Here is a 13476-nt window from a genome sequence, read left to right as displayed (position 1 = left end):
ATTAAAAAATCAAAAGACAAGTGTCGGCTAGGATATGGAGGAATTGGAAGACTTGTGCATTGTTGGTGGGAATGCAAAATGGTGCAGCTGCTATGGAAAACTGTATGGAGGTTCTTCACAAAATTAAAAATTGAAATACTATATAAAATAGTAATCCAGCTTCTGGGCATTTATGCAAAATAATTGAAGTCAAGATTTCAAAAAGATATTAACATCCCCACATTCACTGTAGAATTGTACAAAATATTCAAGATGTAGAAACAGCCTAAGTGTCCATGGATAGATAAATGGATAAAGAAAATGGGGTAAATATATACAATAGAATAAAATTTAGCCTTAAAAAAGAAGGGAATTCTGCAATATGTGACCACTTGGATGAAGTTTGAGGACATTATGCTAAGCGAAATAAGTCAGTCACAGAAAGATAAATACTGCATGACTCCACTTACATGAGGCATCCAAAATAATCAAATTCATAGAATTAAAGAGTGAAATGATAGTGGCAGGGGGCTGGGAGAGGGAGAAATAGAGAATTACAAAACAAGGGACATACATAAAATTTCAATTAAGCAAGATGAATGAGCTCTGGAGATCTGCTGTACAAAATTGTGTCTGTAGTCAACAATATCGTATTGTATAATTAAGGATCTCTTAAGAGGATAGTGCTCATGTTAAGTGTTCTTACCACAAGAAAATGAAATTAAAGAAAGAAACATTAGTACATTATGATCACTAAAATCCAAACTTTATTTGGGTTCCATCAGTTTTTCCCATTATTTCACTTTTCTCTTCTGGGATCCAACCCAGGGTATTACTTTCCATTTAGTTGTCATGTCTCCCAAGTCTCCTCTGGTGTGTGACAATTTCTCATTCTTTTCTTGTTTTTCTCGACTTTGACAGGCCTCAGGCATACTGGCTAGTTAGCCTGTAGGAGGCTTCCAAATTTGGATTTGTCTGATGTCTTTCTGATATTAAACTGGGATTACGGATTTTAGGGGAAGAATATCACGGATGTGAAGTCTTTTGCATCACATCATATCAGGGCATAAATGATATCCACACTGTATCACTGATGAAGGCCACATTTATTCTTTGTTTAAGGTAGCATTGGACAAGTTTCTCCACTCTAAACTTGAATGTGGAATTTGAAGCTCAGTTGAGTTAATAGCAGCTATTTCTGAATTTTCCTTTTTTTTCTCATTTAAAACTCAACAGTTTACATTATCTTTAATCAATATGTATTATTTCAATAATTTAATATCTACAAGAAATTAATGGAATAGACTTGGTGATGTAATTATTCCTAATGATTTAGAAGAAAATGCATCTACCACAATGACACAAGGGATATTGTTTCTACTAATTGTATGTTTCATCACCCACTGAGTAATACTTCAATTATGATTCTCTGTAGTTTATATCTCCACAGTCATACAGGCAGATATAAGATGCAGAGCTTTGCAGAGTTTAGACTGTGGTTTCAGCTTTTAGCTTTTTCCTTATATTCTCTGATATTTCTTATGTCTTGGAAGTATAACGCCATTTTACTGGTATACACATTGAAATATATTGCCACTTGTGTTACAAACGTCAAGCCTTGCTGTCTTAAAGAATGTTTGACTACAGAGAAGGAATATGCCTGAAGTTCATTAACTGTCAAAAGAAATGCTCAGTAAAATAATCAAGATCTTCTGGCTTCAGGTCATTTCATGTCTCTTTTGTTAAATTTCTCTTTAGGCGGAAAACATGGAGCTACAGCTCATATAGATTATTCCAAAAATTATAGATGATCCTTTTTATGGTGAGAGACTTTTTGTGTGTGAGGAAGATTGGTTCTGAGCTAACATCTGTTGAGAATCTTCCTCTTTTTGCCTGAGGAAGATTGCCTCTGAGTTAACATGTGTGCCAATCTTCCTCTATGTTGTATGTGGGATGCCACCACAGCATGCCTTAATGAGTGGTGTGTAGGTCTACACCCAGGATCTGAACCCACAAACCCTGGGCCACCCAAGGAGAGTGTGCAAACCTAATCACTACATCAGTGGACTGGCCTTATGGTCAGAGATATTTTAATTGTCACTAACAGGCACGAAGTGTTTCTGACAGTTAAATTTTGTATTACAGAAACTAGCAGAAGTTAGCAATGGGTAAGTCATAGAAAATTTATGTGATATATGATGATTTTTGAAATTTTATAGGCCTAGTTTAAATTTGAGTACAAAACTAATCCTAATCTTTGATTTTCATGAAAACTATTTGAAATCATTTCAGGGATAAAATTCTGTAACGAATTCTCAAGCATTAGGTGAAAGGCACAAACTAGTTACATTTTAAGATTCATTCCAACAGATAAATTCTGTGGGCATTTAATTCTGCATTATGTCTAGAAATGGTCAAAATATAAAATAATTAATACTAAAATTTATGTGGCACCACTTGCAATGCCAAGTTATCTCCTTGATAGTGTGATTCTTAGAACCGTAACAACGTACCCTGTGCTTCTATTCTGGCTCTTCTGTGTTTTTACAGTTTCTTTCATTCTGGAAATTCATGTTTCAGTACTACATTAAAAATCCTAACAAGAGCTGAATTTTAAACAATAGGCTCATTACTACATATTTTCTATATCAGTGGTTCTCATAATTTAGCATGCAACAAAATCACCTGGAGGTCTGGTTAAATCACAAATTGTGGGCCCCATACCAGAGTTTTTGATTCGGGAAATTTTTGATGTGACTAGAGAATTTGCACCCCTAACAAATTTTCAGGTGCTTCTGCTGCTGCTGCTTGGGAAGCATACTTTGAGAATCACTGTTCTATACCAACTTCAGAGAGAAATATGAAGCCTCTTTCTTTTCTGTTTCTCCTTTCTATTCATTTATATTTTTAGGAATAACTATTAGTTCTTTATTCAATAGGAATCATGATGTTATCTAAAGGAAATCAAAGTACCATACCTATTTTTATTATCCATTGTTTTTCAGACTATCCAGAACTCCAGGGGCTGGCCTGGTGGCGCAGCGGTTAAGTTTGCACGTTCCGCTTCTTGGTGGTCTGGGGTTTGCCAGTTCAGATCCCGGGTGCGGACATGGCACCGCTTGGCACACCATGCTGTGGTAGGCGTCCCACACATAAAAAGTAGAGGAAAATGGGCACGGATGTTAGCTCAGGGCCAGGCTTCCTCAGCAAAGAAGGGAAGGACTGGCAGTAGTTAGCTCATGGCTAATCTTCCTCAAAAAAAAAAGAACATCCAGAATTCCAGATTCCACTCTTCCTGGTTTTCTTGTCTACCTACACAGTCACTATAGTGGGAATTTAGGCATGATAATAATCATCAAGATCAATACAAATCTCCATACGATCATACACTTTTTTCTTAGTCACTTATTCTTTATAGACTTCTGTTATTCTATTGTAGTTACACCTAAACTGTTGGAGAACTCAATTGTGGAAGACAGAACCATCTCTTTCTCTGGTTGCATTCTACAATTTTGTTTTGCTTGCATATTTGTAGTAACAGAAACTTTCATGTTAGCAGCGATGGCCTATCACCCATCTTCTGGCAGTTTATAACTCCTTGCTCTATCCCACTACTATGTCTCAGAAGCTTTGTGTGCTGCTGATGTCCGAGTCTTACTCATGGGATATAGTGTGTTCCCTGACACTCACATATTTTCTTCTTGTACTATCCTATTGTAGGTCTAGCATCGTATATAATTTTATCTGTTACCACTCTGTAATTGTTTCTTTCTCCTGCTCATACCCTTATATCAGCCAGATGCTGTGTTTTATCATTGCCATATTCAGTGGGTTGAGCAGCCGGATGATTATTCTGCTGTCCTATATACTAAATTTTATCACTGCTATGAGGATGCCACCAGTAAGTGGGCGCCAGAAAACTTTCTCTGCCTGTGCCTCCCACTTCACAGTCATCACCATTTTGGGATCCATTCTTTTCCTTTACTGTATCCCTAATCCTAAAACATCTTTGCTCATAGTTAAAATAGGTTCTGTGTTTTACACAGCAGTGATTCTCATGCTGAATCCCTTCATCTCCAGTCTTAGGAACAAAGATGTGAAAGACACATTCAGAAAATTAGTTGTCACAACATTGCTTTCTAACTCAATATAATATTGTTAGATTCATTATTTTGTTTCTGAAAAAATCAGATTTATTATGCTACAGATTATTCAACTCTTGTAGTGTAATTGATAATTCCAATCATTTTATCAATAGGCCATTAGTTAATATATCTGTGGCAGCACATTTTATGATTATGTATTTTTTCATACATTAATTTTCAGTGAAATAGCTCTAAACCACATGTAAACTAAAAATTTAGAAAATAAAATTCTTGGACTATATTTTACAATATTTGGAAATTGTCTTTGGATGCTTTATCATATAGTTAATTATATATGTGTGTTTCCAAAGTAAAACTAATTCGTTGTTCATCCCTAAATTCATATATTATTTTATTCCCAAAAAATTGTGTAATAAAAGCAGTATGATATTACAGTAGTAAGTCCCAAAATGGGTTCAGGCATATGCATTCATCTAAATTTAAATAAACATGCCATTATAATTTAATGAAGAGATGATTTTCAGCAAATAATGCTGAGATAACTGGATATTCATACGGATAAATGAGCCTTAATTTTTTCCTCACACAATACACAACTATTAGCTTGAATTAAATGAAATGAATCATAAATCTAACATAAAAATTAAAACTAGAAATTTTAGTATTTAAAATTTGAAATTTTTGGCAGCAATTTTTTCAGATAAAATGTGAAAAGTATAGATCACCAAAAAATTGAGAAAAGAAACTTCCATCAACATTCGTATCTTGTGGTAAGAGTTTCCTATTGATGAAAGACATGATTAAGAAAAGAAAAATGTAAGTCACAGGCCAGGAGTAAATATTTGCAATATAGATGTTTGACAAATTGTTTGTACGTGGAAGATATAGAGAACTTTTTACACTCAAAACAAGACAAACAATCTGCTTAAAGAATTGGAGAAATATTTTAGCGCTTGAAAAATCAAGATATACAAATCATCTATAAACACATGAAAAAATACTAAACATCATTAGTTATCAATGAAATTTGTGTTAAATCCACAATGAGACACCACTGCATACTAGTTAGAATGGCTGAAATGAATAAGACTGAAATACTAAGTATTGATGAAAATGTGGAGCAAGTGGAATGCTCATACATTTCAGATGGGAGTAAAGGGTAAAATTAATTTTAAAATAGTTTACAATATCGTAAGAGGTTGTGCAAAAACTTTCAACACAGCTCAACAATTCCTTTCCTAGGTATTCACCCATGAGAAATGAAATCCAATATTTTAGCTTAGGAGAAAATTGATTTCTAGAGTATATGACATAGGGAAGGGAAAAGAGTAAGGAGAGTGATGTTTGTGGATATTTTTGTGCTTTTATGAACTTTTTTTGGCTTTTTGATTTTAAATACATGATTTTGGGGGCCGGCCTGGTGGTGCAATGATTAAGTTCACACGTTTTGCTTTGGCGGTCCAGGGTTCACCAGTTCAGATCCCAGATGCGGGCCTATGCACCGCTTGTCAAGCCACGCTGTGACAAGCATCCCACATATAAATTAGAGGAAGATGGGTATGTATGTTAACTCAGGGTCAGGCTTCCTCAGCAAAAAGAAGAGGAGTGGAAGCAGAAGTTAGCTCAGAGCTAACCCTCCTCAAAAAATAAGCAAAAAATAGTGATTTTCCTAGAAAATGTGGATTTTCTATCCATGAAGACGTGTTTCCATAGACCTATCAAGGTTAAACAGGAAATGACTGAAGAGATATGGAAAGATCTTGGCTCTTAACATAGAGAAATATGTGTGTGTATATATATATATATATATATATATGCACAAACACATCCATAAATTTATACACACCTAAATAAATTATGGTACTATATACATATACTTGTTAGCATATGTAAATCTTGTCCTACGTTGTGACTATGATTGCCTTCTTATAATATCTATGTTACCAAGCCTTTCAGAACCCTACTGATGAGGTATAATTGCCCTCTCATGTAATTGTCCTTTTGAGGTTCATGAGAGTTTAGTTTGTACATAAAAGAACAATTTTCAAATTGCTATTAATACTGAGAACAATCAGATCCTGTTTATATGAGTCAATGTCTAGTCAAGACATAAAACAACTATTCTTGGTTTTTAAGGAGAGGGAAATTAGAACAGTGATTTGTCTTAAATGTACTGGAAGGACTGCTGGAAGAAAAAGGGGGAAAGAGATCTTCCAGAGATTAGTAAAGAAGCCATCAAACTCAGCAGGCTGGAGGCAAAAATTTTTCTCAAGACTCAGCCCTCCTATTGCCTTCGCTGCTCTTTGAGTTGGCTGGGGTTTTGATTGAGACCTGACAGATATGTAGCTCCCTCAGTTATGAAAGGCTCATAATGGTTGAGCTCTACCTTCTGATATTTGAGTTCACCACTCTCTCTTGCTACCCCATGCAGCTTAATAGCCAGACAAATATTGTGAGGGGGAGATGGTAAAGGTTTTGTGAAAGGTCTCAATTCTCTAGTCAGATTCTTTTCTCCTAAGTACCATGACATTTATGTAGAACGTTTCAGTCTGCCTTTCTGATTCAGGTCCCCAGCCCCCCATGCCCCCTAGAATATAACACATGCCCTGTGGGAAATATTGGTCATGACTTTTGGATTTCTTTAGTTTTTGGCTCATGAATAAATTATTGTGTGTCCACAAAGCATTGCTGTATTCTTTGTTTTCTCAGTAGTATCCCTCTGCAAGCCCCAAATGTGAAACTCAGCATTTTTTCAGAATCAGAAAAAGTTGGCAGTAAAGGAAACAGCTGGTGATAGCAGGTTCACCAAGGAGGATCTCTTTCCTCTATGAAATTTTGATTTGTTTGTCCTAGTTTTTTTAATTTTTCTCTTTAAAATAATTTTTGCAATTTCTCTTTTTAAAAATGTTATTTCTTCTAAGTTCTTAGTTATTGCATTTACATTTTTGTGAGTAAACCTGCATTTTAAAAAATATACTATAAATAAAACTTTCATTAATACAGAAAAAAAAAATGTTATTTCAGGGGAAATGTGGATCTGCAGTATCTTCTCATCCTACCTGAATTAGAAGACAAGGACTGACTCTCCAATGAACAATGGAAGGTAGAAGACAATGAGTGACATTGTTAAACTGGTGAAGAAAATAACTGTAAAACTATGATCCTACGCCTAAGAAATATTCTTTAAAAATATAGATGGAACAAAGCCTTTTCAGAAAAAAAAAAGCTAAAGAAATGTCTTCAGTGGGTTTACAGTAAAAGAAATCATAAGAAGAGTTCTTCAAGCAGAATGAAACCTGATAGATCTTGGAGCATGACTGTTGACTATGGAAAACTCAACCAAATAGTTGCCCTTGAGCAGATGAATGTGGCTTATGGAACATAGTATTCAATCACTGATTTGGCAAATGCATTATTTTCATTTTTAATTTTAAAAGAAAAGCAGAAACAATTCACATTTCCATGGATGGATAAAAGTATTTCTGTAAAGTTTCACTCAGGGCCATGTTAATTCTCCAGCTACCAAGAGGTAGTTAGTGTGCTGAAGGTCTTAGTAAGACACAAAGGAATGAAAAGATTCAGAGAACTGCAACATCAATGATGTGTTTAGGGTTTAAGTAAAGAGAAATAGTCCAACATATCCTCCCCAAAATAAAAGACGAATTATTGCATTTTCTGTTCCCCACCAGAAGTGAGAAAGCACAACTCTTAGAAGAACTCTTTTAAGATTTAGAGGCAATACTTTCCTGTAAATACTGCTCTTACCCTTATACCGGGTCTGATAAACAACCCTTAAGGTAATTGATTACCACTTTCTGGAGTATATAACTTTGTATAATCTCCTCCCATTGTGTGCAGGTGAGACCTGTGACTTGCTTCTAAACAATACAATATGGCAAATGTAATAGGATGTCATCACCTTGGTTAAGTTATGTTATATAGCAAGAAGTAGAATACTGCATGTGCAATTAAACTCCAAAAGATCTTCCTTTTCAGTTAATTACATGGGGGTTTATCCTGGGGGGGCTTGGTTTAATTAGTGAAAGCCATTGAAAGAAATACTAGGTCCTTCCTGAAGTTAGAAAGACTCTTTTCATTGCTGACTTTGAAAACCATGCTGTGAGAGGGCCTACAGAGAGGACCATGTAACAAGGAACTGCAGGTGGCTTCTAGGATCGGATCAACAGCCTGCAAGAAAATGGGTACCTTAGCCCTATATCTGCAAGATTAAATATACCAACAACTTGAAGAGCTTTAAGGGGATCTTTCCCCTGTTGAGCTTCTTATCAAACCACAACTCTGACTGACATCTGAATTGCAGCCTGATAACACCCTGCAGAGTCCAGAAAACCCAGGTAAGTGGTGCCTGGACTGCTCCCCTGTAGAAACTGTGATATAAAAATGTGTATTACTTGGGGCTGGCCCCGTGACCGAATGGTTAAGTTCGCATGCTCCGCTGCAGGCAGCCCAGTGTTTCGTTGGTTCAGATTCTGGGCGCAGACATAGCACTGCTCATCAAGCCACGCTGAGGCAGCGTCCCACATGCCGCAACTAGAAGGAGCCACAACGAAGAATATACAACTATGTACAGGGGGCTTTGGGGAGAAAAAGGAAAAAATAAAATCTTTAAAAAAAATGTGTATTACTTTAAGCCAATCAGTAGGCAGTAATTTATTCTGCATCATGGAATCATCATATCATCATACTCATATATCAGGTGACACAAAAGTTTCCATCTTTGACTGGCTCTAGGTCAGAAATCGGCTTCAGAGCTGGTCCAGGGTGCAGAGGTTAGTGGTGGGAACAACATGCAGTGTGGAACACATGTCTATCCCAGTGGGAAAATAACAATGCAGATCCCTCGGATTCTGAAGCAAGGCCATTTCATCTACAATAAATAATTCTATGCCTTGTGATAAGTAGCCACAGTTGTGTTATGGCTTTCTGAAAGAGTCTGGAAAGGGTTAGTCAGATTGTCAGGGGCCAAGAGAAAGCATAAGTGGATCTAATGGGGTGATATTTGAGTGTGGTGGAACCAATAGATTGGTTGACACCCAGTGGTTTTAGATAGTTAAATATGCTTCTAGTATACATTTGTCATTTTTAAGAAGGTATAGATTAATTGTATTAATTGTATTAATAGAAGCTTGGAAGAGTAGATTGCCCATATTTGGAAGAAATGCAAATTAGTTCCAATGAAGTGAATCAATGATTCCAAGAAAAATAATGATTATTTTATGTTAAATGAAAAAGATAGAATCCAACTTATGTTGCTTATGGATTTCAAGACCCACGTATTATGCATAGAAAAATCCAGAAAAATAATACAGCAAATATTAACAGCAATTATCTCTGAATGGTTGCATTTCAGCTGATTTAGCTTTCCCCTTGCTGTTTGCTGTGGTCACCAGGTATTCTAAGTCAATTTGTATTTTGTCCATAATTAATATTCTATTTTATTTATTTATTTTGAGGAAGATCAGCCTTGAGCTAACATCTGCCACAAATCCTCCCCTTTTTGCTGAGGAAGATTGGCCCTGAGTTAACATCCATGCCCATCTTCCTCTATTTTATATGTGGGATGCCTGTTGCAGCATGGCTTGATGAGTAGTGCATAGGTCTGTGCCTGGGATCTGAACTAGTGAACCCCGGGCCACTGAAGTGGAGCAAGAGAACGTAACCGCTATGGCACTGGACTGGCGCTTTTAATTAATATTTTAAAACATATTCATGAAGTGGGCTTGAGGAAGCATTCTCTCCAGCAATTTACAAGGAATTACATTCTTGTAAAATCCAACATAGGAGAGCATTCAATCTAATTTCTAAGTTTGTGATATAAGACGAAACAATTCAGCAAAGATTCTCTAGAGTCTAAATCCCTGATGTCATGGAGGCGTACATAAGCCCTACAGTTTGACTCCTAGGAGTCAGATTCAGCTTCCAAATCTCTCTCCCTTCCTCTCTGTCTCTTCCTGACTTTTTTGGGATGTTAAGGGAAATATTCTCATCACATTAATTAAAATTTATTGTTGACTCCTGCTATATTTGCAAACTTCTTAATGTTTTAAATGATGTTTGAATTCTGAGTGGTAACTATTTCATGACTATTAATACTAGGAACAGGATCTTAAGGTGAGGTAGTTTCAGTTTGGGTGATTTATCTTGTGTTATCTTTCTCTTACGTGGAGACTGAAGCTCTGCAACCTTTGAGGTGGGGAACACTCTTGCTTAGTCTAAATGCCATAATGTCTCCTGAGTCTATTTTCCCAAAGTCTCACATTGCTGAGCTTTGATCTCTCCCTACCTTCACACATTATGTAAATATGTGTAAAGTATATATGCAAAGTAATAATGAACAGAATATATCATGAAATTTCAATTTCCTGAGTAATGTCTGTAGGTATACCAGGAATGTGGAAAATATTGCTGGAGTGAAAAGGGAAAGTCTCTTTGTGATGGTGATTTTCGTTTAAAGCTTTGGATATTGTAAGTGCTGCATCAGTACACTGGGAAAAGAGGAAGTTAAAGATAAAAAAAGAGAAAAGTAAAATAACCCAAGGAATAAATGAGCAAGGGTTGTTCATTATATGCTGAGAATATCGGCGTGATTGAAGAAGATTGAGCAGTAGGGAACAGCTGGAGTAAGGCTTTAGGTAAAACTGAGAAGAGACATTTAGAATTAGCTAATAGGGAGAAATCAAAGCTTTCAGAGCCAAAGACTGTCATAATAACCACAGTAATCAAGGGAAGAAGAAGCTGATGTTCTCACACAGGAAAGTTGGCTGTACCTCAGCTACAGTAATCCACCTGAGTCACGATTGCAGCCTGCTAAGTTTCCCACAAGCACCAACCTGAGATTAGAAAGAGAGGACAAGACAGTCATTATAATAATGAGAAAGCAAGGGAAAAAAATGACAATTTATTGAAGGACAGTAAGGGGTGAATTAAGAAAAATAGAGTGAAGAGAAGATCCAAGAAAGAGCTGAGATACCCTTTGACATCCCAAATTGTACCCACATGTTCATTACTGCCCACTTTGGTTCTTGATCTGTTTCTTAGATTTTTAAAAATAATATAAGAATTCTAAAATAATACCAATCTGTTATAGTACTAAGAATTAAAGGGGGAAGTGTGGACAAACTTACATATCCTGGACTCCACAACTGTTAGACTTTGTGGTAGGTATGTTAACATCATTTCCTAATTTAATACTTACACACGTGTGAAATATGTATCATCATGTCTTTATTACCGATAAAAAAGTTGAGGCTGAGAAAATTTCATTAATTCACCAAAGATAACACAGTAAATGACAAAGCCTGGAACTGAATTTAAATCTATGTTTCCAAGCCCATGCTTCTTTCATTATGCTGGTGTGTCATTAGCTCTTTGTTACTTTCCTTCCCATTCTTTTTCTACATGTGGGAAATACATTCTTTTGAGTGTCACCAGTAGCATTTAGCTGTGAAGGAGATGATAGATTCTTTCTATCTTGACCTGGTCAGACAAAACTAAAATGGTGTCTTCATCTATGGGAATAATGCTAATAGTATTTTGTTAACCTGAACATGTCAGACGTTGCTTGTTACTGACACATGACACATGTTATAAACTTACTTTTACAAACATTGTTAAATGATTAAAAATACTTTTGATCTTTTGAACTGCTTGAGAATACAAATGCTTTTGTTTTCTCAAAATAACATATACAAATATAACAAAGATCGCATGCCTCAAAACAAGATAATCGCATATGTAGCTTTATTCAAAACCAACGTTTACATCACCAGAAATTTGGAGGGTTATTATGTAATCATTGGTGTTTATTACCATATTACCTTAAAAATACAGAAAATACATATTAGAGAATATAGAAGGCTCTGGAGAATATAGAAGGCTCTAGAGAATATAGAAGCCTTGAGCAAACCACAGTATAGGTTACTCCCCACCAAATTTTCTTGATCAAGCAAGTCACGATTCCCATTTAACGGATCCATCACTCTGTTCCCTAGTAGAAGCATCACTACTCTAAACTACTAGAGTTCATAGTTTCACTTATGAGAAACAGAGATTTAGCTGGCTGTCACTAAGGATAATATGTAGAAGACCCACTCCTATTTTCACTCTGGACCCATAAATTCTGGGTCCCATAAATTATTAGAGAAACAGCAATGTATAGTGGTTTCCAATTTCAAGCATATAACACATTCGGAGGGCATTTGTTCTATCCCTCTAAACTATTGTGAACAGAGCTTTTCCCATAATTAAATTTAAAAAATCTTATTCTAATTTTCCCAGTATACTTTTTGAATTTTTGAATACTAGATGAATTTTCCTTTGCCACTGTCTTTCAGGAACACTGAACGGCAGGAATGTAGTGCTACAAATGTTCACTTTTGTGTGGTGCCCGCATATTATGCAGAATCATCTGAAAATAAGACCCCAATGCTTCCTTCCATATTCAGGTTGTCATAGGGAATACCTTATGAGGCTACAAGTTGAGGCTGTGAAAGAGAAAGCAATGTAACCAAAGTATTGACTGCAAACATTGTGGCCACTTGCTCAGGAACAGGAGTGCTGTTGGCTGCTGTGCATGCCTAATGTTACAGATTGGTGAGGTAGACAACAGCCGGTTCCTGATGGAAAGTGTAGGCTCCATAGTAACTTAGTAGCCTATTGTCAATCACTGAGTCTCTGTTAAGGTGCATTAAAAAGTCAGAAGCTGTTTCTCAAAAGGTGACTAGTTAACTGCAGAGGCACTTATTGCTTTGCTTTAAAATCCTAAAGGTCTGATCTGTAATTCAAAGTTTATCCAAAGTTCTGAACAATGCTCATCTGCAAATACACTTCAAGAACAACCATCTATGCCGGGTCATATGGCCCAAATACAACAGCAGCTTGCTGGGAGACTGGACTCGTGAGAGTTTTCTCTTGTTTAGGAATCCACTCAAAATGTACACCATTTGGGTGACTTCATAAATGGGTTGCAATAACTTGTCTAAAATTGGTATATGCTGCCTATAAAATCAAAAGAGGCCCACTGAATTTTGTTGTAGATCAGGGGGGCTTTGAGTAATACTGCCTTACCTTAGTCTTACTAATTCAAGAGGGCATTTTAATTATGTGCAAACAAAGCCTAGTAGTCAGTTTCAAGATGCCATTTTTCTGTGTAGTTTGAAGGAAATTCCAGTCATTGAAAATGGCACAAGGGAGCTGTCATTTGCCTTAATTACTTGTTTTGATGCTTGTAAGAAATAAGCTGTCAGTGATTATCCAGAGTTTGAGTCTCCAGGGCTACAAAATTAGATGTAAGAGGCTTGGGCTCCCAGTTATACCCATGTTGTGGAGAAACTGGAGGGTGGTGGCCTCTTTCTCGACAGCAGGTAAGTGC

Source organism: Equus asinus, chromosome 17 (assembly GCF_041296235.1).
Source record: "Equus asinus isolate D_3611 breed Donkey chromosome 17, EquAss-T2T_v2, whole genome shotgun sequence".
Lineage (NCBI taxonomy): Eukaryota > Metazoa > Chordata > Mammalia > Perissodactyla > Equidae > Equus > Equus asinus.
This window is presented reverse-complemented; position numbering follows the sequence as displayed.